The following is a 25549-nucleotide window of genomic DNA, read 5'->3' as shown; positions in this document are numbered from 1 at the left end:
TGTATGTCATGGGCATGAGGTAACTGAAGCCATGGGAGGATATTACCGGAGGAAGGGAGAAGAGGGCCTCAGACAGCAGCCTTGGGAACATCAGCATTTTAGGGTTGGAAAGAGAAGGAGGAGCCCCCAAAAGAGACTCAGAAGAGGTAGGAGAGGTGACATAATTTGCCCAAGATGACAAAGCTATTAAGCGGCAAACTTAGAATTCACATGTCTCTATTCCAAAGCCACGTTCTTGACCTCAACACCTCTTAAATATTGTTCTCCCTTACAGCCTAAAATTACCGTTGATGTACACATTTTATTATATGTATTTTTCAGAGGTTCATTTATACAACACAAAAATTTGTCAAGGAATTTGTTCAGTGCATCCTTGAGTTGCATTAAGGAAGCAAACTCGTGAAACACGCTTCCAGCTGAGCCCTCATCTCCCCGCTTCCGTGCCCTGCCCTGTCTTTGGTTTGGATCTGCTCTCATTCTACCTAAGAACGCCTCCTAGGGCATAGCCGTGCACAGCCCATTGGTGAATGCTTAGGATTTCTCTTCAGAAGTCCTCCCATGTGGCATGTGGCACAAGGACACCTATACAAATCCAGGAACCACTCTGGGCATCCATAATTCTCCAAGGAGCAAACCAGACATTAGGAATGACCTTGTTCTTTACAACATGTGTGTCTTCTCCAAAAGAAATTAATGAAAACTCTGGCTGCTTTTGTTGACTGTTTGTTGTTTTATTAAAGCAATAAATGCTCATTCTCAAAATACATATATAATTAGGTACAGGATATACAACAGTTTAGAAGTTATAAAGTAAAAATAAATTATTAAATTCCTCTGCCTGTCTCCCCTACCCCATTGCCTATAACCCCATTCCCAGAAATACCATTGTTAACAATTAAGTGTATATCCTTACATACATTTTTCTACACACATATGAATATAGTTTTTAAATGAAAAGGATCCTATTGTCTGTATTGTTCTGAGACTTGCTTTTGAAACCACGCGGTGGCCATCTGTCTCCGTCAGTGTGTATAGCTGTACCTACCTTACTCTTTCCGCGTGCCAGTCGACCATATGAAGCTGTCATTTCTTTGACCAGTCCTCTATTGATGGCCATTAGGATTGTTTCTGGCTTTTCTTGGCCCGCTTTTATTGTACAGAGTGTGAGGGGCCCAAAAGAATGTCATTTGGGCTCAATTTGGGGCTGATCATTTTTCTGGATTTGCCATTGTCTGCCCTTTCCTTTCCTCCCTCTGAGCTTGTTGGATGTTTCCCTGCTGCTGTTCGCTCTAATCTTGCTGCTACGCGATTAAGGTATGTTTGTTGCTTTAAAGATCTCCTTACAGAGTCTAGGACTCTTTGGAGGAGGTTAAGTTCAACAAATAAACAAACTATTGTCCTAACTTTGCATTCTTTTTCTAGAGGATTTCGGAGGCACTGGAAGAAGTTCTCTTGTTATCTGGGAATCAGCTTAAAAACTTCAAGTCATGTTTCAACTATGCTTTTCATTTCCTTTTAAAGAGCATTCTAGGGAGAGATTGACTGAATATGTTTAAATTGAAGGCACATCCTATAACTTCAAAGAGTTTGCCAGCTCCTATAGCCTGCTGGGAGGCAAAATTAGCATTGGGGGAAACACTTAGAGAGCAGTTGAGTGCTAAATTATGTGGCACAAACCCCAGGGCAGAGAGAGCTTGGAGGAGTTCTCTGCCTCTGAGGGGAAGGTGGAATTTGAGCCGGTTTAGGAAGCAGGAGGTAACATTCTGAGAAGTCTAAGCAGAAGCCGGAAGGCTTTTCAACTACCTAATAGCTTTTCATACCTTTTTATTATCTGACATTTTTCAAGTGTTTCTTTAGGGTCTGCCTACCCCCATGAGAGCCTAAGCTTGATGAGGGCAAGGACCCTATCTTGCTCACCACTGAAGCCCCAGTGCCTGGAATAGTGCCTGCCACATAGTGGATGGTCAACGGATCTGTGAAGAAATGAACAAATGAACCAACGACCGTGGGGCGTATGAGGAACAGTGAGAAGACTGGCCTGTTTGGAAAGAAGCATCTCTCCTTGGGAAGTGGGGGACTCTCCAACAGGCCAGCAGCACGGCAGCCAAGTGGGCTTGTGTGAGATTCAAAACACAGAGGCTACTGGAATCAGGTGAACAGGCTACGGGAGCCACTGATGATTGCCAAGGTGGACCCTGAATAGATTGCAATAGGGCATTTGAAACTGAAATTAAATTAAAACAGAAACGAATAAAACAAGATTGTTCTGCACAGCCTACTGGAACTCTGTGCTTGATCAGCTGACAATTATACTCAAAAACAATAAAAAGGATTTGTTCAGTCCTACCTTTCCCTTGTTAAGAACACAGGTTCATTCTTGTCTTATTGAACCAGTTGTCACCAAAAAATGTTTTGTTTTGTTTTTTCATAAACTGTTGTTCTGTAAGTCTTTCCATCGTATACTTGTACAATTGATTATTGGACCCAAATGCAGTGTTTCACATTTATTCCTGGCACATCTGACCGTATTGATTTTAGACCATCTTTCAGCTTATGGGATTCATTTTAAAGCTTGATCCTCTCATCAATCACAGTAGCTATTCCTCTTAGCATGGTGTCATCCATATATATGATCTGCAAATCCCCCAAGGATTCGGATGCCTGGAGATAATTTGGAGAGTTCTAAAGGGCAAGGAGAGTTTACCAGCTGACACACCATCAGCCAAGGATAAAAAAGAAATGACTTTTGGCACTAAGACATGGGTACCTGGGGCAAAGCTTGAGGGTATTGGGAAAGGAGAAACTGTTGGAAGTCCAGGTTAAAACAAGCCAAGGTCGGAATCTCCAGCTCAAGCAACCCAGCAGGCATCTTCTAGGAAGCAGCATTTTAGAAGCAAAAGGGGAAAAAAGTAGCTTGACAGGTTTTGAGGCAGGTAGGCGGGGAGAAAGGCATGCTGTTCGGCTTAGAAGCAAACCTGGGGGTAAGAAGGATGACCAACCAACTGAGACTGTGACCCTCACCCCCTGGCAGGCGGATAGTGAATTCGTTAGAATCATGGACTACTCTGAATATCCTTCTCCTCTAGCTCTCAGGAGTAAATCCCACTTTGGTGTTTTAAGATGTTTCTCCTCCTTTAGCTAATCTCCAGGTTTTTCACTGGAATTCTCCATCATTGAGTCTCCTTTGTACCTCTCCTCTCCCTCTGCCTCCGTTGTAAACTTAATTACAATTGGCTTACATCTCCAGTTATGGATGGGTACATTTTCCATCTGCTCTAAACATGTACGCCCATCGACAGCACCATTCCCTGCTCCTCCCACCTCCCCCGCCCCATCCCTTCTCCCTGTTAACTTCATCTTCTTAAGCAGCTCAGGAACACAGATGTTTTCACCCTGTCGCTCCAGCACAAGGGTATTTTCCCAGTGTCTCTCTGTGTGTATGCTCCAGGCACCATCTCTCTAGGGAGGGAGAGAGTAAATGTTTTCATTCCAAACCCTCAGGGTCAGGTCTTGTTTGTCTAAACTGTGTTTGTTGCTGTAATTATCAGATTAGCTGATCTCTGTAGCAAGTTGGGGGCAGGGGAGGGGGGAGTATTAACCCTTTGCAGGATGGTTGCTGTGCTTTGTCATGGAAATACCTTTGGGAGGAGCTGTCATTTCTCTTCTAACCTGGAAGATTTGGCTAGAATTCTTTCAGTCAGCCTTAATAGGCGTCAGTAATAGTCTGCTCTGACTATCCAACCAACCAATGGGCTCCACTGCTGAGATCCAAAAGGCATTTAGCAGAGATGGAGGGTTGAAAGGGCATCTCTCCAGGGATCTGCTGGGAAAAGAAAGAAATGGAGCTTAAAGAGGATCTGGATAAGTAACTCAACAAAGAGTATCGGTGTCTCTCAGGCCGAATAAGGAAACCAGGAGTATGCACTGGACATCTTCAGCTTGTCTGCCCACCCCTCCCCCTTAGCATGAATGCATTGAGACTACCAGGCCCCGTTTAGGTTTGTTTGGGGATTTTCTGTTGTTCCAAAGAATATTAAGAGCATTTTTCACTGCTGCTGGTTTAACAAAACCAACAGCCTCCGCTTGTTAAGATGTCCCCAAACCTTTGTCATCAGACTCAAAACGTTGGTCATTTTCTCACCTGCTCTTGCCTCTCACCGACAGCACCACTGAGCTTCTGTCTGCTCTCCAAAGATACATAAATAAAGAGATTGCCCTCTCCACTCAACTCCAAGGGTAACAACTCCTTTGCATTTTATTTATCTATTTTACAAAGAAATAAAGCTTGTCTCCTCAGAAGTATTATAGGCTCTTGGAAGACAAGAACTATCCTTGAGTCCCATACATTGGTTACCTGGTAGAGGACTGAAACACATAAATAGGAGGTGCTTAGTGAACATTTGTTGTTGACAGCATTTTTCTAAACTTCTTTTTTCTATTTCTCACCTCTGTTCCTCTGTTTTGTGTTTGATTTTTTATTAGTTTGATTGTTTGCAGATCCTTTATTTCTGGATGGGTCCTCCAATTCATACTCATCAACTCTTTTCCTCCTCTTCACTACAAATACACACAGAGAAAGAAGGAAACTAACATTTAGTGAGCATCTATATACAGAACACTATGCAAACTTATTCCATGTGCTTTTAAAATATCTTGTTTGAAACCCACGTTGGCTTGTGAGGTAAGTGCTATCACATGGAAGGAAGCAGAGACTCGGAGAGTTAAGTCACATACACAAGCTCCTACAACTGTTAGGGGTAGAGTGAGGATTGAGCCCCAGGTATGTGTGACCCTAACATCCACACAAATCCCATCGTTAGAGCTCCAGAAGTGGAGAAAAGTTCAGACAATTAGGGAAAACACACTTTTGCCCAAAATCCAACTAAAATCAACAAATCTCCAGTATTTTCCCCCCAACAAATACAGCTATAATAATAGCTGTATTAAAAGTAAAAGAAGCTTGAGCCAGCCCTGATGGCCTAGCAGTTAAAGTTTGGCGTGCTACACTGCAGTGGCCAGAGGTTGATTCCTGGGAGTGAAACCACATCACTCATCTGTCAATAGCCATGCTGTCCTGCTGGCTCACATAGAAGAACTAAAAGGACTTACAACTTACAAGAATATACAACTATGCACTGGGGCTTTAGGGAGGGGGAAAAAAAAGAGAGAGAAAGAGAGAGGGGCCAGCCCAGTGGCATAGTGGTTAAGTTTGCACGTTCCACTACACACTGCTCATCAAGCCATGCTATGGCAGCATCCCACATACAAAATAGAGGAAGACTGGCACAGACGTTAGCTCAGGGCCAGTCTTCCTCACCAAAAAAAATAAAGAGAGAGAGGAAGATTGGCAACAGATGTCAGCTGACAGTGAATCTTTCCCAGCAAAAAAAAAAGGAATTCAAAGAACACTTGAAAAAAATAAATAAATAAAAGAAGCTTGAACCCAATAAACAAATTCTGAACAATATTTTATACAATAAAATAGTTTTGGAATTGCCTTAGCATCGTTATAAATTGAATTTGACTCATCTGTGCATGTCCATACTGTTTATAAAGCTGCCATTGTTTGAAGGCAAATATGATTTTAAAATGTTCGAGGTAGCCCACACATGATGCACCAAACTCCTATTGAAAAGAACAGTTGCTGACATAGCATATTGCCGTGTACTGAGAGGACGAACGTCTTTCCTCTCTACCGATGTTGCCAGATCTGGTTCCAAATGTGGATGGAGCACAGACAGAGGTTCTTGGGAAGAAATGTTCTCAACCAGAATTGGGCAGGAGTTTCCATATTGTGCTCCTGGGCTGTCACAGGAGCAGAGTTCAGGTGAATTTGGATGGAAGCAAACAGCCAGGAAGCCAGCTCCCTCCTTCCGGCTAGCGAGGCGTTCTGTTCAACACGCAGCCCAGCTAAGAGGCTGTGCATCTTCTTGTTCTACACAGGGTTCCCTCTCCCTGTCACCTGTTCTCCCACTGCACCTGACATCCTTCACCACAAGCCGCACAGGAGAAAGACCTGACAGATCTTGAATAGGTCAACTGAACTGCGTTTGTCAGTTGTTCTGATAGGAGAGTCAATGGCAGAGAAGTTGAAATGATTGTTTCGTTCCTGATCCAGAAATCTCACTCTAACTTGGAGAGAAATTCACTTGGCTACATTAAAAAAGTTTTTAAATAGACTGGGATATGGAAAGAGAGATAATATAAGTGCCTGAAAATAAATTCAATATTATAAATATAAAATATAAATATAAATATAAATAAAAAAATATAAAATATAAAATAAAAAATATAAAAATAAAATATAAATATTTTAAAAGATAAAAAGGTAGGAAAAATAGAAAAGTGATTCTGGCACCTTGTGCAGAGTATTAGCTACATGTAGAGCAAAACGAGGCAGATTCTTATGAAAAAGAATCTCAGGTTCCTATAATACCTTACTTGATCCTAGCTATGAACGATGAGCTAGTTGTTATTAAGACATTTGAGATCCTACTCTACCACTAACAGCTGTGTGACCTAACATAGGCACATAACCTCTCTGGGACTTTTCTGGGTAGTTGAGGATTGGACTAGAAGACATCTAGAGTCTTCTTTTGTTGATGTGCCATCATATTCTGGGCCCCTGTAGGGAAGCAAATAGGAAAAGCTGTCTGGGGAAATCATATTCTCTTGATTTAATATATGCAAAATTCTTAGAATAATGCCTAGCACATAGTAATTCTATAGACGTGTTAGCTATTGTTATTATACATGATGATGAAGCCGATGAGGTTGGATCCATGCACTGCAAACACATTTTTACCTCCACATCTGTAAATTTTAAAAAGACAAATAATCCAGTATTCTGATAACTTTAAAGCCTTTTCTCTTGCAAAGACCTTGATGGAAAGGGAATGACCTATGGCTACTGAAAATTAAGAGTAACTATCATTCACGGGAGGATAGTTTGCTAAACAAACAACCACCATGACCAAACATAGGAATGTTTTCTTTGAAAATTTAGCTTTCTTATTTGGCCACGGAATGGATTGGGCTGCCTTGGGAAGTGGTTAAGTTTCCCCTTCCCCGAATGCAGACGGTTAGATAGACTGCATTGACTTAGAAGAACCTTTCTGACAAAGTCTCTGTAATTCCAAAGCAAACACTATCAAGAATTACAAAGCGTCCCAATGCCTATGGGCAGTAGAGTCGCAGAGGCTGGACTTCAATGGCATAATGTCAGCCTGGAACATCTTGCACTTTGAGTGGTGACGTGCCTTCTAAGCCTTTAGTCAAACGGTGATCCATGGAGTGCGTTACTGAGCAGTATCCTAGTTCATTCTCTCTTTTCAATGCTGAGACTAAGAAGTGAAAGCTCTAGGGGAATAACAGAGCCACATAATAAGAGAAGGGCCAGAACCCAGAGCTCTGGGTTTTTTCTAGCTTTTCCTCCCTATGAAGAGATGGAGTTATCTTGGGCTGACGATATAGACCTTAATGTGAGTAGAAACTCATATGCAGTGTTAGAGTAAGATGAATGACAAGACAGAAAAGGAGATAAATAATTGAAAGAACAGAAGGGCAAAGGGCAGGATATAGAGAGTTGTAGAGGAAGAGAAAATTAGGAAATGAAGCGACTTTTAAAAAAAAAAGGTTATACTCTGAATGAAAGAGAGAGAGAGAGAGACAGCATTTAAAAAGGAAAGGATTGCAAAGAAAGAAAGATGGTAACATGGCTTACTCTAAGAGAGAAATTAGGGTTAAAAAAAAAAAAGAAGTCTATTATGATTTAACCTAGGTTATCTGGTGGGAATATCCACAGGAGATGATAGCTGCCTCTTTGCAAAAGAGATTCTTAGCCAGAGATCTCAGAATCCTATTCCCCCGGGGATCTCAGCCTATCCTGTAACACTGATCCCCTGATAACATTGTAATTAGAAGCAAAGCATCTTTTGAAAATGGTTAAATAATTGATTTGGTCCCATGACTTTGCAGAAACAATAAAAATCATAAATCTTAGGGCTGGCCCAGTGGCCGAGTGCTTAAGTTCGCGCGCTCCGCTGCAGGCGGCCCAGTGTTTCATCAGTTCGAATGCTGGGTGCGGACATGGCACTGCTCATCAAACCACGCTGAGGCAGCGTCCCACATGCCACAACTAGAAGGACCCACAACGAAGAATATGCAACTATGTAGCGGGGGGCTTTGGGGAGAAAAAGGAAAAAAATAAAATCTTTAAAAAAAAAATTGTAAATCTTAAAGACTTTGCATGAGTCTTTTTTTTTCCTTTTTAAAGAACTGGTGAAGTCTAAGCCAAATTTTCACCAGCATTTCACTTGCAAAGGTGCGTCCCACAGAGGGAGATTTTTCTTTACCTAAATTGAATACCGTTAATATGCCACACAGCATTAGTTGGGTTGTGAATAGGTAAATAGAAAGGAGAGTGTTCTTACATATGCAGATTTTTAACATGACATTAAAAAAATAAATTTCCAAATAAATTCATTGGGTTTTATCCTCTGTCTCGCTGTCTTTTTTTTTTTTTTTTTTTGAGGAAGATTAGCCCTGAGCTAACTACTGCCAATCCTCCTCTTTTTGCTGAGGAAGACTGGCCCTGAGCTCAGATCTGTGCCCATCTTCCTCTACTTTCTACGTGGGACGCCTACCACAGCATGGCTTGCCAAGTGGTGCCATGTCTACACCCGGGATCCGAACAGTGAACCTTGGGCCACCAAAGCGGAACGTACGAACTTAACCACTGCGCCACTGGGCCTGCCCCTGTTCTTATCCTCTTAATCTTTGGAGCAATATCTTATTTTTGGAGCGATCTAATGCCAAACTTAGTGAGTAGGACCCAGGTGTAGTGCCAGCTGTTCCCTCTTAGTAATTCTGCTGCTAGACCAGGGGTGTCAGAGCTGGGAATATGACAGTGATAGCAAGGGGCAGCTGAACATATGTCAGTAGCTCCAGAGGAATCCTTTATTCACCCTCCCCCACAAGCTGAGTAAGAGCAGCTGCAGTGGTATAGAGAAGTGAGTGAAGGCTAAGAGGTAACAAGAGGAAGGCTTTTTAAAAATGCAGATTTGTTTGGAAGAGATAGATCATTTAAATTTCTTCAGCTTTCGGAAAGGAATTATTAATCCCCATTCCCTTCTCGACATCACTGTTACCACTCTTGGTTGACTGTGGGGTGGTTGATCCGGAAAACCTTCAATGCCTTCCAACCCTCTGAGTCGACAGTTCTCTACTCTGCTTTCGTATTTCTTGCTTCTTTCTTTCTATGGTGTCTCTTTATTGGGATCTGAGGTTCAGAGAATAATGTAAGGATAGACCTGGGAGCAGGGATGACTCACATGACAGCTTAACTGTATTGCTATGGTTCAGTTATCTCTTTTTCTGGTGGAAAAAACCTGGAAGAGTTGGTTCCAGGTCCACAGAGAGGTTGCTTGTTATTAGGTATTAATCACCATTGGAAGCAGAAGCCATATTTCAAAATAGCTGAATGTTATTTTATTAACAACCATAATGATGATGAACTAAGTAATTTGATAAGTACTTAAAGATAAAATCATAGAACCTGCTCTTCAGGGGCTCACAAATCCAAAGTGATAGCCCTAGGTCCCTACAGTTTAATAATAATCACCACTGCCTGGTCTTGAGTACCTAGGTGCTGGGTACAGTGCTGAACACGTGGCATTCATCAAGTTATTTAATCCTCATAACATCCCAATGAGGCAGGGACTATTGTCATTCCCACTTCACAGATGAGGAAGTGGAAGCATAAAGATTAAATGATTTACCAAGATCGCTCAACTCAGATTGAGATCGAAATATGCTTGAAGGCACCTTACTAGACTGCCTTCGCAAGTCCCCTTTCAGAATCTATTTGATGACTCAAGATTGACTGCGAGAGGAGTGAGGTCCCCAGATTCATCTCACTCCTGTTATAACACTCGTTTTGAGGATTCACGCTTGGACCTGCTCCCATGAGCCTTTTCTTGCTGTGTCACCTGAGATCCAACCTGCTTTAACCTGTCTGTTCTCTTACCTGTCTGAACCTGCAGATGCCCACACTGAGGGATCTTTGGCCTTTGGCTCCTCCCTCTCTTACCCCATCTCCACCAATCCATCCACAACCCTAACTGCATCAAGCCTTCTCAGCAATGGCGGTGTTACCCCCAACTAACTGCGCATGCCCCTGATCTTTGGGGCTCCTACCTGTGCTGTTTGTTCCCTTCCTAAATCAAACGAGTGGCTGAGTCAAGGAGCATAAAGTTCCTTCAAGACACGAAATCTTGCTCTCTGGAATCTTGTCCTCCAATCCAAGGCATGGTGTCTTCTTTTCAAGTACTTTCTGCCCGTAGCAACAGTCCAATAAAAACCTTCCTCAGACTCTATGCTAATTTGGAATTTAAAACCACTAGCTTTGGGAGACTACACAAAGTATTCACGTAACTAGGATTTGAGGATAGAAGAGGACGCAACTGTTTCCACATCACAAATGCTAATATGGTTATTACAAGTCATGTAATCAATTTTCACTTTCTCCATAAATACTTTTTAGCCCAGTTTGAGGATTACAATTATCTGAAAATAATAAAATAATATTAAAAATTATAATTCAGACTTTTAATTTTTTTAGGCTAACTTCCCCGTTTGCCAGTCCCCTCACCTTGCTCTCCCCACTCCCTCCAGGCATCCAAAATGGCACAGTCTATATGAATAGGGCCATGTATCCTGTGAGTACTCAGTAAATATTAACTAACTGACTGTCTAAATGAATTAATCTATTAGCCTCTGGTATAAGTGCTTTTTCTGTCTCAAATTAAAATCATTTCCTCTCCTTTTACTAACATGAGCATTCATGCATTCAGTTCAAACGGTTGTTTACTTAGGGCTGTTACAGCCTCCACAAATGCACTACCTGGTAACGGTGTAAGACAACACGAGAACAAGTGCTCACTTGAGGGCCACAGCAATGGGGAAATGGAAAGGACATGGGCCTTGACCATGGCAGACCTGGGTTCAAAGGCTGCCACATCTCTGAAACTGGAGTACTGACACCTGATCATAGGGTCATTGATAACAGCTAACGTTTTGGGAGTGGTTGGGTGCTGTGTGCATTTACCTCTTCAATCCTCCTTGATATCTTACAGAGGAAAGAAGTGGGACTTGGAGGGTTGGAAGGACTTACCCAGTCTCCCAGCTAGTGGTAGGCACTACTGGAATTTGAACACATTCCTAACTCTTTCTTACATTACCTTGTTTGTGGGAGTGGCCTTGAGGATTAAACTCCTGTCAAGTTCCCCTCACAATACGTGCTCAATGTTAGTTTCCTTTACCCCTTGACGGGAGAGAAGGACTCAAAGTTCCAGGCATGGAAATCGGTCCTGTTACTTTAACGCTGGAGAGAGATGAGGGTTCCTTCTCTTGGGACAATGGTCCATTTGGCCCCCAGGCCCATTGTTGGCCAAGAAAGGATGAAGGAATCGGGGTTCCGCCTCCTTCCCCATGAGGGGATTTGGATGTGCAGAAGGGAATGGAACTGCAGTCAGGTCAACCCTCAGCCACTCTGGAAGGACTGCAGTTAAATCACGAAGACAACCCTCCTTCGGTCAGTACATCTACTCTTATGCTTTTGTCTTTCCTGCTTGCAGTGTGGTTCAGTTTCATCTTACATTCATATTAATGTTCTTTTACTTTTGAAGAGTGTTCTCCTTGTTTCTACTCAAAAAGAAGGGGATTTGTCTCCACCCAGGCTGGCTCAAGGAGAGGACTGAAGTGCCCTTTGGGTTAGGTGTGGTGGTGGCAGCTAGAGAACTGGGGGAACCAGGAGGAACTGGGTGGATGGAGAGGGGAGAAGGTGGGAGGAGAGTTGGAAAGCTGGGATGACTCATCTCTTACCACAGAGGACTCAGCACCAGCTCTTCCCAGAAGTCTTTTTCAATCCCCCACAAAAGGCAGTCAGTGCTCCAGGAGGTCAGGAATGGAGGTGTCCTAATGCCTTGGAGTAGAAGGAAAAGACTGAGTGGAGACAGGGTAGTATAGAAAGAAAGACATTACAAGGTTTTGGAGCCAAGGACACCAACTGTGAGATTTGAACCAGTTACTTAACCCCTCTGAGTGTCCCCGTGTATACTGGTGGTGATATACAGACCTCTCAGGGAAGCTGGGACAACCCAATGAAATTGTGTTCGTAAAGGGCCTGGCAGAGCAGGTGACTGCTGAGTGTCTGGGGAAAGTTGCAGCACTCAGGCTGTAGTCCCCATAAGTGGTAGAATTTGGCTTTTGCTGAATCCTACTGAAAATATGGTTGCACTATTCTCACCCTCCCAAGAAAATGTGTGATGATGATAATGCTAACAGCCACTAAAGGTAACCAAAGTTAGTTCATTTGGGAAGGAAAAAGGAGCTGCGAAAGAACTCCATTATTAGGGAGGGCAAAAATGGAAAGGAACATTTTCGAAGGAAAAAAATACGTTGTAAATCTAGAAAAAAAATCTGGAGTACCTCAAAGCAGGTCTAAATTTGACCTTAAAAAAAAAGTCCAGGTGTCTGAGGTGGGAAAAAATTTTGCTGACTGTTCAAGTAAGATGTTTATAATAGAAATAGAAAAGAGATTTTTAAAGAAAATGATGGTGAAAGTAAGGTAAATAAAAGGAAATCCCACATACGACTCCTAACATTTTTTTTAATTGTGGTAAAACACACACAACATAAAATTTAGGATCTTAACCATTTTTAAGTGTGCAGTTCAGTCATATTAAGCACATTCACATTGTTGTACAACCATCACCACCATGCATCTCCAAACTCTTCATCTTGCAAACTGAAACTTTGTGCCCATTAAACAATAATTCCGCATTTGTCCCTCCCCCAGCCCTGGGCAACCACCATTCTTTCTATCTCTATGAATTTGACTACTTCAGGGACCTCATATAGTGGAATCATAACCTGTCCTTTTGTGACTGGCTTATTTCACTTAGCATAATGGACTCCCCACTTCTAAACTATGTATACTCCAAAGCCTTTTGCAAAGTGATTTAAATAAAATAAAAATTCAAATCCTACCAGACTGGCATGAAACAATGCCAATTTCCACATGGAAGAAGAATGAAGATGGCTCTTTCCAGGACTGGAGGAGGGAGTGGATGCAGATGAAATGTGGACCCAATGAAACCCTAAATGCAGTTTTGGGGGCCATGGACTTCTGTCCTTTTCTTGAACTTCTTTGTGTCGCCACAGCATGAGTTCAGTATTCACAGCATTTCCATTTATGTTTTTTTTTTATTGCTTTTTCTCCCCAAATGCCCCCAGTACAAAGTTGTACATTTTAGTTGTGGCATGTGGGACGCCGCCTCAACATGACCTGATGAGTGGTGCCATGTCCGCGCCCAGGATCTGAACTGGCGAAACCCTGGGCCACCAAAGCAGAGCACGCGAACTTAACCACTCGGCTACAAGGCCGGCCGCCCATTTATGTTTTATGTAGGGTCCATCCCACTATTACTGCCTCCCAGGATGTTCACTATAGCTCATAATAAACAAGCAGATGATCAGTTCGACAGTTCTTGTTTACTTAGAACATGCCATGTACCAAAAACAGTCAACAGTTCAAAGTGGATAGTTTTAAAGAGGAAATTATAGTGGGCAACATAGACACTTCCTATCATCTCTGCTCCTTTCTTTCTCAGATTATGAAGCAGCTGTGGAGTTTGGGTGAGTGGAATCTTCCTTCAGCTCTTGGAGTGAACTTTGGTTCGTTTAAGTGGATCAGTAAAACCCATCACACCGGCCACAATGATTGGTTTGGGAATAGATTCATGCCTAAATTCCAACTAATGAGACATGTCCACTGGAGGTGAGCTAGGAAGGACAAACTCTCAGACAACCTACGCTGAGAGAATTAACAGTCTTAGTCTGACGGCAACGCTATGGACATCAGAGTCCTTGATGACATGGTTCAGGCTCTGGATCAGCTATTCCTGAGGCCCACCCTAATTTGCCTCCAATCTCTGGGCCAACAAATGCCTTTTATTGTTTAAGCTCCTTGAGTCGGGTCTTTTGTTACTTACAACTGAAATTATCCTAACTAATCACTATGGACTGAATTGTGTCCCCTCTGAATGCATTTGTTCAAACTTTAACCCCCAATGTGATGCTATTTGGAGACTGGGCCTTTGGGAGGTAATAAGGTTTACAAGAGGTCTTGAGGGCTGAGCCCCCATGATAGCATTAGCAGCCTTCTAAGAAGAGAGACCAGAGATCCTCTCTCTGCCATGTGAGGACTTGGTGAGAAGGCACCTGTCTGTAAGCCAGGAAGAGAGCCTCACCAGAACCTGACATGGCAGCCCTCTTCCTCTGAAGTGAATCACAAGCAAGCTGCCTTTGGGAGTCTCTGAGGGTGGCAACACCACCTAAATGAACGAAGACCATGAAGAAGAACAAGGATGAGGAGGCGGCAGAGGAAAGGAGGGGTGAGAGGCAGCATGGTGAAGAGCGAGTTCTTCTCACTTGTTTCCACCAGAAGAGCAGAGAGCGAAGAAAGCACACCATCGGAAGGTCTGCGCGCACGGACAGAAGGGGTCCATTAGTGCCAATATCTTTGAAATCTTTTATTTTATAGTAAAATATCATGCAAATTCTGCATTCTACTTCATAATGTGCCTTTATACTTTTTATATCAAAATGTTTCCCTAAAAATCTTTGAGAAACGCCATTGTATCTCAAATCTTTGAAATAATCTCCTGGCCCCTGCCTATTCTGGCATGCATACACTCCAATGCGAAGTAGCACCAGTGCATCAGAGAGAGTGCTAGACTTGGAGTTTTAAAATCTAGGTTCTTTTTGGGATTCCATCACTTCCTTAGCCGTGTGACCATATGAGAACGCAGGGGTTTCAGATTTGGATGAATGCTCCATGAGTTTATTTCAAAATGCCTATTTTTATTTCAGCATGTGTTACTTGAGACTTTTAAAAAATAACAAATAGCTTCCATTAAATAATTAAATGTCTTTTTGTTGTGGAATTCTAAAGGGTTTAGCACTGTGTACATGCACTGCATTTAAGCTTTTAGGAATTTATGTTACCACTTTGGTGCTTTCAGTTTGCTTGAAAGCAGGCCCTCTTGGGTGAAAGGCCCAGTTGGTGTTTAAAAGCTGTCAATTTGCCTTCCTCTGCTCTTTAGGCAACTAGACTTCCTGCTGAGTGGAGTGTGTTTGTTTAGTTTTGGTCGTGTCCCATTGTGCCACAAGAAGCTATACACCAACAAGATGTAATGATTAAATATTTTTGGAATTTCTTATTCTGTTTTCTTTTTTCTGGATTTCTTTGGGGCCTACTGTTTGTTTCTATGTTCTGAGCTTTCCTTGCAAATGAATTCTTGCATTTAAGCAACAGTCACTGAGGAAGGGGCTGTGAGATGGGTAACATTTCAGAGAAGACCCACTGTGGAGAGTGACATAGGGGTTGGGGTGGCTTGTAGGGGGAGGTGGGTACAGAGCAGATTACAGACACCTGGCTCTCCCTAAAAGCAGTGGGTAGATGGTTCTAGTAATAAGGGGACTCTTCCTTGCTACTTTCCTCCTTCTCTTCAATTTTTCCTCCCTCCCTTTGCATCCCTTTCTTCTTTCCTTTCCCCTTTGTGTTACTCTCCTGTCCCTTTTTTCTAATTTCTCTTCCTTCTCCTACTTTTTCTTGTCCCCCTCCTTGTTTCACCCCCATCCTTCTTTTCTGTCCAATCTCCCATTCTCTGCCCTCTCCGTGAAAACAATTTTCCACTTATGGCATCACACTGCATTTCCTAAAGTGTGTTCCACCAAGGGCTAGATCCATGAGATGTGTTATGGAAAATAAAAAAGTTAGGGGTGGGGCTGGATCTGTGGTTAATTAAGCTCAGGAAACACTGCATCCCACATATGTGCCCCCATCATTGGCATTTTACAGGATTGCTGCGAAGAAACTGGTCTAACTGGCTTATCCCACTCTTCCCAAAACCTCCTTGACCTCAGTGTCTTTCCTCTCCAAATAAGTGAATCTCATTGTGAACACATTCTGGGAAACCCCGTGGTAGAGTGTCCTGTCTTGGCTCACCTTGGGGCTTCAGAGCGCTGACTTCATCCAGCCATGCCTGGTGTCAAGGTGTCTTCTCACTTGCCAGAGCCTTTCTCAAGGCCATCTCGCCAGGGTCTCCTTTTACGTCTGTCCCCTTCACTGGCCAACATTGCACCCACCCACCACTCAGACTTGCAAAATTTCTACACTGCTCGCCTCTCCTGTTAAATGTTTAAGGTTGGTTGCTCTTTAGTTTTTTACTAACAAATTGTCAAAGATCGTTTTTGAAGAATAACACACAGCGTGGCAGAGGTACAAGCAGGGGAACGTTTTGATTCCCTGATGGTGGCAGTGTAAGTTGGTATAATCATTCTGGAGGGCAATTTGACAACATATAGCCAAAGTCTTAAAATTCTACTTTTGGGACTTTATCCTAAGAAAATAATTAAGGATATAAGCAGAGATTTAACTACAAAGATGTTTTACAGGAGTGTTGTTTATAATAGCAAAAACTGGGAAACAGCCCTAACATCCAGTAGTGGGAGACTGGTTGAGCACACTGTGGCATATTCATATGATGGGGTATTATGTAGCCCCCTTACGTGTAGAGTTTCAGGAGAGTATTTACTAACATAAAATAAATGCCAAAAATTGATTTTGTGTAGAAAATATACATATGTACAGTGTGAGTCCATTTTTGTAAAATCAACATTCACTTTGTGTGATATATACATATAAATATGTAAAAGCTGGAAAGAGCAGTCATCAAAATTCAGCAGTAATTCTCTTACTGGATAATGGAATTTCAGCAGCTTCTTATCTATCTGTGTTTTCTGGTTTTTATATAAAAAGCATGCACTTTCTGTATACTGAAAAGAAACACTAAGTTAGAAGAATTAACAAAAATGGTTGGTGATCCTATGTAAGCTTTGTTACCATTTGAACTCCTAGCTTACTCCAAATAGGGTCCTGTCAACAGCAACTGGGACTTTTCTGTCTCTTGGGGGGTAAGTGCTCCATGAGGAAGGTCAAAAGAATGTCAGCCTTCCTTCTGCTCTCTGAGGAAATCTAGATACAGAGCCAGCTTCTATGTTGTGATGCTGCAATTTACTGGGAAAAAAAAAAAAGATCAACACACCCTACCATCTATTTATTTAATATTAAAAATAATATTTCACTGAGTTTGGCTGGCGTCAGCTGGAGCAGTTACTCATACAGGAATTCAAACAAAAGCAACATTGGCCCTGGGCCAGTGGGCTGGTGCTGGGTGGTCCACGTCCATCCTTAGCTTGGAGTAGCTCCTAGGCTGCTTTCAGACCTGCTTTGGGTTGGGAAGATGATGTATTCATTTATTTATTAGAAATGTTTTAACAGGAAATGCTAATAGTTTGCATGTAGGGAGAACTGCCCTGGAGACAGCTGGAGGAACCCAGCAGACGTGGCGGGGAGGGGATTGCTGCTCTTGGCCTTGGAGTCGGATCAGGGCCTGTTGTAAGAGTCTACACTGGGGCCCAGCATATCGACTTAGCCCAAAAGATCCTGGTTGCTTTGCTCCCGGACAGAAGAGGAGGGAGCAGGGCCATTCTTACAGCTGCCCTGTTTCCCTTCTCTGTTGCCATTTGTTTCTGAGGGACCTAAAAGTGTGTTTTTGATGTAGCTGTAAATGCAGATTTTGGCTCTGCTAGGAATGAATAGGCCTGTGTACACAAATGTCCAGGTGGGAGTGTGTGAGTTGAGGTGTAAGCAAGCACACATGTAACTCGAACCCAAGTTTAGTGTGACTGTGGGCTGGAATCATGTGTGAGTCCAGGGGTCATATGTGCACATCCTTTCTGCGTATGAGGAGGAGTGAAAGACAAGTGTTTGCAGGGGATTTCAGGCATGTCCTCAAGCTCCAGGGTGCATTCCAATGCTGGATCATATTCATGGGTAATTTTGTGGAGCCTAGAGAGAAAACGAAACACAGAGGGGAGCATAAATCAAACACAAATGGATGTGTATGAGAGGAACATGAGCAGGTTTGTGTATTTTTAAAAATCCTCTTCTAGCTGTTTTGGAAAGCTGCAGAATGTTACTCACGGGAGGAGGCCCAGTTACAGTGCCGTGGGGAATGGGGTCCAATGTCTGACCTAGTCTGGCACGACAAAAGGGCTGTTCCTGTGTTTCCAGATAACAATGGAGGTGAAGCCTGACCCTGGAAACCAGTCAAGATTCTCAGAGATAAACTCTTGGGCAGCAAGAACACTGTCAATGAAAAGAAACTGACCTTTCGCCTTCTGGAGTCACAGAATTCCCACAAATGCTGTGTCCTCATCAGCTCTGGCAGGCCTCGCCACCACAGCCCCAGACTTTGACGCCACTTCATAAACAGCAGAGAGGGGCCTGCCGGAGTCTCTGAGGAGCAGACTGTGCGAAGTCGGGGCATCTCCACCTCCAGCACCTCAAAATACAGGATGCCCCCCCATCCTCCATTTTCTTCTGGAGGTTACCCTTCCCTCCAGGCTCACAAAGTTATAAGAGAGTCCCTCAAAGGGTTTTCCTCCGACAGTGTGGTCTGGTCTGGTCTGCCGCTGCTGGAGGTACCTCAAGTGAGCCTTTTAACCAGGCAGAAATGTAGCGTTCTGAAATCTGAACCAAGAGCCTTTGGATGGATTGCACAGCCATAGAAGGAGAGACAGGAAGAGTCGGAGCAGGGGTAGCAGAGGGCTTGGGCTAGGATGAGGAGGAGTGGGGTGAGAGAAGACGAGGGAGAGGAGATCGCGTTTATGACAGTGAGAGGTAAGTAAGTTTGGAAATTCATTAAATTTCTTGTTTAAGGTCACAAAATTAATTAATCTCTTTGAGCCCCGGGTTCCTCAGCAAAACGAGAATGTTAGATTTTCTGATTTTTAAATCCAGTAAACTAGAACTTTATTCCCTAACAACTGCTTTCCATACAACCCTAAAAACCATCAGGCATCACATAAGCCACAAGGTTTTCAACTTGGCTCCACAGGGAATCAGTGGGAAGCTGTCAAGAATGTTAATGCATGAATCCCACCTCCAGAGATTTTGATGGAATGGTCTGGGTGAGGCCTGGACAACAGGATTTCTCTCTTCTTTCCTAAATTCTCTTGTCAATTCCTATCCTGAAATGTAAGTATTTTCTAAAGTTCTGTCCTTAACGCTCACCTTTCTCTATGTTTTCTTTATATTTCTTTTCTTATGCACTTCCACATCTTCAACTATCACTTCTGTGGGATGATACCCAAATCCGTCTAAATCCCTGATCTCTTTATCCAGCTTCCTTTTGTCTACCTACACCTGGAATGATGCTGTAGCTCTAATATATGTACTGTTCCAAACTCAACATCTTCCCAAGCTCTTCCATCCTTGGCTTCCCTATTTCTGTAATGATACACCCTCCATTATTCTATCACCAAGGCTCAAAACCTTACTGTTATCTTTGATGACTTAAAAAACGTATTAACATAAGAGTGTTAATACATAACCTCTCTGCTACAACGTAAATCTCTCTACCACCGTCCATGGAGAAGATATTGTCTTTGACAGCTTTGCTCAGCCTACCTTCTAAGGAGAGTTCTGCCTCTTTCAGGATGGTCCCTGGGCTTCGTGATTCAAAATCAGGAGCATGGATAAACAGAGACAAGACTAAAAAGGCAGAAGGAAAGGAGGAGGGGAACAAAAGATGAGGGCCTCATGCCCTAAGGCTGCTGAGAGAGTTTCAGGACAGAAGAAATGGAAAAGGGGAGGTTAAGAGAAGGAGAAGCTCCAGAGCTGGCAAGATATAAGAATTACTGAGGAGAGGAAAGGGAAGTTTAGGAATTGTTCCTAAAGCTTATGAATTGCATGCTTTTTGATGTTCTTGGAGACTGGCAAGCAAAATTTTGATTTCATTTTAAAATAGCGTTGGTTGCTAGACTGTTTTTTCAGTTCATCATTGCTTTGAGACTGGGCCATATGAATTCCAGCATATATTTGGGTTATACATGACACCCTCATTTGCCACATCTAAACAATTGCCAAACCTTGTGATTGTTTCCCCTTCCAGCCTGATCACTCTCTACTGCCCAGCAACACCATACGCACCAGCTAGATCTTCCCATACCTCAAACTTTTTTCTTTGTACTTTGGCTCATTCTCTTTCCTACACTCGGAATCTACCTGTTTCCTACCGCCCATTTCCATTGTTTTGAGGTCTTTCTATGCTTAGAGCTCAGTTCAGATTCTCCCTTCTCAAGGAGACCTTCTCTGTTGATGCTCTGCACATTCTATATTCCTTTCTGCCCTTGCACATGCAATTCTAGAAACAGCAATGATGATGATGATGGTACCAATAACTAACATCATATTGAGCTCATTATATCCAGACACTGTTCTAAGTGCTTTGAACATATTATTTCATTTAATTCTTGCAACAACCCTATGAAGTAGTACTGTAGGAACTAAGAAATGAAGAGGAAGTCACTTCCCCAAGTTTACGCAACTATAATTGTCACAGACAGGATTGGAATCCAGGCCCCACAGTCTGTAGTGTTTCTACAGTGCACTTACATTTTAATACTTCAATGCATGCCTGAATATATCTTTGCCTTTCCTCCACATCGACAGGCAGTTTTCATTTGTTACTGCTTCACATTTTGCACCTCCCCCCATTCAACGCTATCAAATAAATGCTTGTGCTTCACTATCGTCAGATTTACATAGTCACTTAACAGTTCCCACTGGTATCCAAACAGAAGACATCCGCATGTGCCTGATCAGGATTCTGCTTACAGAGATCCACTTTAGGTTGAAGTCTTCAGGGACACTTAATCTAAGAGCAGGGAGCCTATGTTTATAAATCTTACCTTTGAGTTTCATCTTCTTCCTTATAATGTCTTTGACGTGTCAGCTGTAAACGAAACCACGGAATGGCCATACTTGAGTGAGGCGAAGATTTAATGCCACTGCTCTAGTTCAAGTGGCTGTCCCCAGAACGACGGTTGTGTTTGCCAGGCACCGTGATGTACACGCACAGTGATTTAACGCAGTCTGGTTTAGATTCAGATGCAGCTCTGCACTAACATCTTCGTGTGAGTGATGGGGTTGCTTTTAAAGCAAAGGGCAATTCACTCGGTCAGGAATCATTTTCAGGTAAAGAAAACTGCAGTTTTAGTTGAGAAATAGATAAGTCAATTATTTTTAATTCTATGAAATACATAAAGAACTTTTAGAATGAAAGTATGCTTTCAATTTTAAATGCAGACTTCCAATTCCAGCCAAGACAGGGGACTGGTTTACTCTCCCACTTGAAACGACCAAAAAACTTGAGAAAACATCTGAAACAACAGTTTGAAAGGCACTAGATACTAGGCAGAGAAGGATAGCGATCTCTGAGAGATTCGAAACAAATGAGGGCAGTACTACAGCTGCCCCAGCTGGCTGCCTTGAGAGAATTTCCAGGCCACAGCTCAGAGAGGGGGCGCCCAGGCAGAGCCAGGAGAACTCAACAAGTTGAGAATACAAAGCTGAGAATCTGAGGAGGCCAAGACTGCTAGAACAGACTTCCTAAGAACCCTATTCTTAGGACAGAGTGAAAAAAAGAGAGAGAACTGTACCGAGAGAGAAAGTTTTGGAGGTTTGCAGAGGGTTTCCACTCAAGTATTCAGCTGACCACTGATCAGCACATACATACAGGGAAATTATCCGAGGCCAGACAAAGACCCATCCAAAAAGATTAGAGGTAACTGACTGGCACTCACATGGGAATAGTGTCTGTTCCCACCAGGCAGACTTGAACACTTCAAGATTCATGAGTGGAAGAATACACAGAAGGATACTGCCTCAGTAGTAAGGACTCATCAGTCCTGGACCAAACACTGCTCCATGCCTGCCTGACACATCTTGAGAACAAGACCCAAAAGATCAAACTGTTTCCAAGTGATTTAACCAAGTCCTTTCAGAACAAAGCTCCACACCATTCGTAGGAATACAGAAATATCCAGGACCCAACAAAATAGAGTTCGAATGCCTGGAATCCAATAAAAATTACTAGGTATGCAAAAAAAAAAAAAAAAAAAGCAGGAACGTACAATCCATAGTGAGGACATGAAACCATCAACTGAAACTGATACAGAACAGATACCGATGTGGGATATTGCAGAAAAGGGCTTTAAAACAGTTATAACTGTATTGCACCTGTTTCAAAAATTAAGTAGAGACGTGGAAAATACATTTCTTTAAAAAATAAATACCATTTGTTTTATTTCTAACTATTGGTTAGAAAGAGCTTGTTTTTAATACAGACTTTCCAGATGGATGAACAATATGCTACTTTTCCCAAAAATATTTTGTCAATACATTAATAGATTTCTTGTTTATTATTTTTTTGTTGTGTGATCTATTTTGTGTTTTGTTGTGGATTTTTTTTTATTGTGGTAAAAAATACATAACATAAAATTTACCGTCTTAACTATTTCTAAGTGTCCAGTTCCGTAGTATTAAGTGTATTAACATTGTTGTGCAATCAATCTCCAGAACTTTTTCATCTTGCAAAACTAAAACTCTGTACCCATTAAACGATAACTCCTCATTCCTCACCCCCCCCCCCCCCAGTTCCTGGCAACCACCATTCTATTTTATGTTTCTGTAAATTTGACTACTCGAGATACCTCATATAAGTAGAATCATACAGTATTTGTCTTCTCGTGACTGACTTCTTTTGCTTAGCATAATGGCCTCAAGATTCATCATGGTGTAGTGTGTGTCAGAATCCCCTACCCTTTTAAGCATGAATAAATTCCATTGTATGCATATACCAAATTTTGTTTATTCATTCAGCTATCAATGGACACTTGGATTTCTTCCACCTCTTGGTTATTGTGAATAATGCTGCTATGAACACGAGTGTGCAAATATCCCTTCTGTATTCTGCTTTCAATTCTTTTGGACATATGTCCAGAAGTGGAATTGCTGTATCACATGATGATTCTCTTTTTAATTTTTTGAGGAATCATCTTACTGTTTTCCATAGTGACTGCATCATTTTACATCCCCATCAACAGTGCCTAGGGTTCCAATTTCTCCACATTTTTACCAACATTTGTTATTTTCTGCTGTTGCTTTTTTAAATAATACCTATCCTAATGGGTGTGAGGTGATATCTCATTATGGTTTTGATTTGCATACCTCTTATGATTAGTGATGTTGAGCATCTTTTCATATGCTTGTTGGTCATTTGTATATCATCTCTGGTGAAATGTTTATTCAAGTCCTTTGCTCATTTTTTGTCTGGGTTATTTGGTTCTTATTGTTGAGTTATAGGAGGAACACATATTTGAAAAAGAAAAAGATCCAAATCACATTTGCAGACATGAAAACAGCAATGTGTGAGATAAAAACATATATTAGACGAGATTAATATCAGTTTAGACATGGCAAGAAAAGATTAGTCACCTTGAAGATATAGCAACAGAATTATCTAAAATGAAACAGAAATAAAATATAATTAAAAAAACAACAGAGCATCAGTGATCTCTGGGACAACTTCAAGCAGCCTAAAATACGTGTAACTGGAGTCCTCAAAGAAAGGAGGGAGGGGAAGGCCAAAAATATATTTAATAAATAATGGCAAAAATTTTATGAACATTATGAAAACCTACAGATCCAAGAAGCTCAATGAACTGCAGGCACAAGGCACATAAACTACACCAAGGCACATCATAAACAAATTGCTCAAAAGCAATGCTAAAGAGAATATATTAAAAGTAGCCAGGAAAAAAAAAAAAAAGACACACTACCATGCAGAGGAACAAAGCTAGGTTGACAGCAGGTTTCTTTCTAGAAACAATGTAAACCAAGAGATAATGAAGCAACATGATTAAAGGACAGTCATGAGTTGCTTAACAATGGGGATACATTCTGAGAAATGCATTGTTAGGCGATTGCATCACTGTGCAATCATCATAGAGTGTACTGAAGGGGAAGAAAATCTGCCACCCCAAAATGTGTCTCTAACATGAAGATTATGTTAAGCTGATTATTTTTAAGAAACAAAAGGCTCAGAGAGTTTTTCTTGTTAACTCCCCCTTAACTGCCTAAAAGAATTCAGATAAAACCTTTCTCAGGAAAGGTGCTATCACCTCAGCATAACACAAACTAGGTGATAGACAGGGAGAAAGTTAGAAAAGCCTCTTTGTTGGGCTCCTCTGTGTGTTCTTCTGTTTCTGTGTGGCCAAACACTTGTTTTCCAAATGTTTACCCCTTTTCACTGCTGAATTGCCTTCCTTGCCTTTTAAGTCCCTGACTCTCCCCATCCCCAATATCTTCTTTTGTCTTTAGCTGAGGATGGTATTAAGATGAGGCATTTGGTTTTCCTGGGTTGCTCCCACGTACACATGTAATCAAACTTTTGTTTTTCTCCTGTTAATCTGTCTCATGTCAATTTAATTCTTAGACCAGCCAGAAGAACCTAGAAGGATAGAGGAAAATTTCTTCCTCTCCTACAGTACTTACACAAACCTGCACAGTATAGCCTATTACAAACCCAGGCTATATGCTACTAATTTTATGGGACCACCATTGTATAGGCCATCCATCACTGACCTAAATTTTATTATGTGGCACATGGCTGTATTAAAAGAAAAAAAACTGTCAACCAAGAATTTTATATTTGGGAAAATATCTTTCTAACACAAAAGTTGAAAGAATTCTCCACCAGCAGTCCCATAATAAGAGAATTATTAAAGGAAGTCCTTCAGGCAGAGGAAAAGTGATCACAGATGGAAATATGGAGCTACACAACATAATAAAGAAAGTTAGAAACGGTAATTACATGGTTAAATATATAAATTTTCCTCTTATTATTTAAGTCTTTTTGAGAGCTAATTGACTAAACAAAAATAATAACAATTAGTATGGCGTTTATAACATATGTAAAAGTAAAATGTGTGGCAACAATAGCACAAAGATCAGGAGGGGAGAAATGAAAGTATACTATTGTAAGGATCTTATACTATACACGAAGTGATATAATATCACTTGAGGGTGGACTGTGATATATTAAGATGTATACTATCAACTCTAAAGCAAACACTAAAATAAAACAAAGAGTTATAGCTAATGAGCCAAAAAAGGAGATAAAATGAAATCATAAAAAAATTTTAATTAATGCAGAAGAAGGTAGAATAAGAGACAAAGTTTACAAAGAGCAGGTGGGACAAATAAAAAACAAATAGCAAGATGATAGATTTAAATCTATCTAAATAACAACATTAAATGTAAATGTTCTAAATACCTCAATTAAGAGTCAGAGATTGTCAGACTGGATTTAAAAAAAGCAAAAACAATCCAAGACCTGACTATATGCTGTCTATAAGAAATGCACTTCAAGTCTAAAGATACAAAAAGGTTAAAAATAAAAGGATAGGAGAAGATATCCCACACTAACACTTAGCAAAAGAAACCTGGAGTGGCTATGTTAATTTAAGACAGGAAGATTTCAGAGCAAAGAATATTACCAGGGGTAAAAGCATT

General features: G+C 41.5%; 1 long non-coding RNA gene across 2 annotated transcripts in view; it reads right to left on the bottom strand.

Annotated features, from left to right (window-relative positions):
- Positions 1 to 3689: 3689 nt before the first annotated feature.
- Positions 3690 to 25549, bottom strand: part of LOC139073787 (uncharacterized) — a 63471-nt gene continuing 41611 nt past the window's right edge. For both annotated transcript variants that reach the window (XR_011522786.1, XR_011522787.1), the window contains exons 2-4: positions 11884 to 11983; positions 4447 to 4557; positions 3690 to 3820 (exon numbers count right to left, since the gene is read on the bottom strand). This is a non-coding gene — a long non-coding RNA (uncharacterized lncRNA). The remainder of the gene's footprint in view (positions 3821 to 4446; positions 4558 to 11883; positions 11984 to 25549) is intronic.

Source organism: Equus przewalskii, chromosome 1 (genome assembly GCF_037783145.1).
Source record: "Equus przewalskii isolate Varuska chromosome 1, EquPr2, whole genome shotgun sequence".
Taxonomy (NCBI): Eukaryota; Metazoa; Chordata; class Mammalia; order Perissodactyla; family Equidae; genus Equus; species Equus przewalskii.
This window is presented reverse-complemented; position numbering and strand designations above follow the sequence as displayed.